The 2,294-nt window shown below is 37.4% G+C and overlaps 1 long non-coding RNA gene across 3 annotated transcripts; it reads left to right on the forward strand.

Moving 5' to 3' along the window:
* Positions 1 to 669: 669 nt before the first annotated feature.
* Positions 670 to 1,683, forward strand: LOC127913720 (uncharacterized). Of its 3 annotated transcripts, none has more exons than XR_008086545.1 (3): positions 670 to 786; positions 1,216 to 1,258; positions 1,570 to 1,683. It is a non-coding gene; the product is annotated as an uncharacterized LOC127913720 (long non-coding RNA). The 3 variants fall into 3 exon arrangements; XR_008086546.1 differs by lacking the exon at positions 670 to 786 and adding an exon at positions 806 to 871; XR_008086544.1 differs by lacking the exon at positions 670 to 786 and adding an exon at positions 935 to 1,129.
* Positions 1,684 to 2,294: the final 611 nt, after the last annotated feature.

Below are 2,294 nucleotides of genomic sequence, written 5' to 3' on the forward strand. Positions count from 1 at the left end.
AGGAATAGTAGCTGCTGCCTTGGCAGGAACTAATGGGGATCCATAATAAACCCCAGGAAGAGTAGCTGCTGCCTTGGCAGGAACTAATGGGGATCCATAATAAACCCCAGGAATAGTAGCTGCTGCCTTGGCAGGAACTAAAGGGGATCCATAATAAATACAAATACCTGAGCGCTGCGAGATAAAGTTATACTGAAGCTGGTCACCTGAGCGCTCCAAGGAAAATTCTACTTCGTCACTAGTCCCAGACGGAGATACAGAAAGTAACAGGAACATATAGGATCAGATGAAGGTAACAGGAACATATAGGATCAGATGAAGGTAACAGGAACATATAGGATCAGATGAAGGTAACAGGAACATATAGGATCAGATGAAGGTAACAGGAACATATAGGATCAGATGAAGGTAACAGGAACATATAGGATCAGATGAAGGTAACAGGAACATATAGGATCAGATGGAGGTAACAGGAACATATAGGATCAGATGAAGGTAACAGGAACATATAGGATCAGATGAAGGTAACAGGAACATAGAGAATCAGATGAAGGTAACAGGAACATATAGGATCAGATGAAGGTAACAGGAACATATAGGATCAGGGTGTGTCAGCTGTGTTTGAATGTTTCTTTGTTCTTTGCTAGACTACATGAGGTGTGATACTAACCTTATAGGACTATGGACTAGACTACATGAGGTGTGATACTAACCTTATAGGACTATGGGCTAGACTACATGAGGTGTGATACTAACCTTATAGGACTATGGACTAGACTACATGAGGTGTGATACTAACCTTATGGACTATGGACTAGACTACATGAGGTGTGATACTAACCTTATAGGACTATGGACTAGACTACATGAGGTGTGATACTAACCTTATAGGACTATGGACTAGAGTACATGAGGTGTGATACTAACCTTATAGGACTATGGACTAGACTACATGAGGTGTGATACTAACCTTATAGGACTATGGGCTAGACTACATGAGGTGTGATACTAACCTTATAGGACTATGGACTAGACTACATGAGGTGTGATACTAACCTTATAGGACTATGGGCTAGACTACATGAGGTGTGATACTAACCTTATAGGACTATGGACTAGACTACATGAGGTGTGATACTAACCTTATAGGACTATTGACTAGACTACATGAGGTGTGATACTAACCTTATAGGGCTATAGACTAGACTACATGAGGTGTGATACTAACCTTATAGGACTATGGACTAGACTACAGGAGGTGTGATACTAACCTTATTAAAACATATAGGACTATGGGCTAGACTACATGAGGTGTGATACTAACCTTATAGGACTATGGGCTAGACTACATGAGGTGTGATACTAACCTTATAGGACTATGGACTAGACTACATGAGGTGTGATACTAACCTTATAGGACTATGGGCTAGACTACATGAGGTGTGATACTAACCTTATAGGACTATGGGCTAGACTACATGAGGTGTGATACTAACCTTATAGGACTATGGACTAGACTACATGAGGTGTGATATTAACCTTATAGGACTATGGGCTAGACTACATGAGGTGTGATACTAACCTTATAGGACTATGGACTAGACTACATGAGGTGTGATACTAACCTTATAGGACTATGGACTAGACTACATGAGGTGTGATACTAACCTTATAGGACTATGGACTAGACTACATGAGGTGTGATACTAACCTTATAGGACTATGGACCAGGCTACAGGAGGTGTGATACTAACCTTATAGGACTATGGACTAGACTACATGAGGTGTGTGACTATGATTAGAAAAAGTCACAAAAAAAGTATGTTTCTTATGCTGGGCATCATTCACAAGAGATAATATATAATTCACAAGAGATAATATATAATTCACAAGAGATAATATATAATTCACAAGAGATAATATATAATTCACAAGAGATAATATATAATTCACAAGAGATAATATATCATTCACAAGAGATCATATATCATTCACAAGAGATAATATATATATCATTCACAAGAGATAATATATATATCATTCACAAGAGATAATATATCATTCACAAGAGATAATACATCATTCACAAGAGATAATATATATATAATTCACAAGATATAATATATAATTCACAAGAGATAATATATAATTCACAAATGATAGGCTAATATTGTCACAGATCTGACAATTCTTGATTTAATCTTGTCTTTACATATACTATCTACTATATGTGTGTAATGTGTTTTGATTCAGAATGGACCATTATCATGCACCTGTCTTAAAACAGGGACAAT

This window comes from Oncorhynchus keta, chromosome 30 (genome assembly GCF_023373465.1).
Source record: "Oncorhynchus keta strain PuntledgeMale-10-30-2019 chromosome 30, Oket_V2, whole genome shotgun sequence".
Lineage (NCBI taxonomy): Eukaryota > Metazoa > Chordata > Actinopteri > Salmoniformes > Salmonidae > Oncorhynchus > Oncorhynchus keta.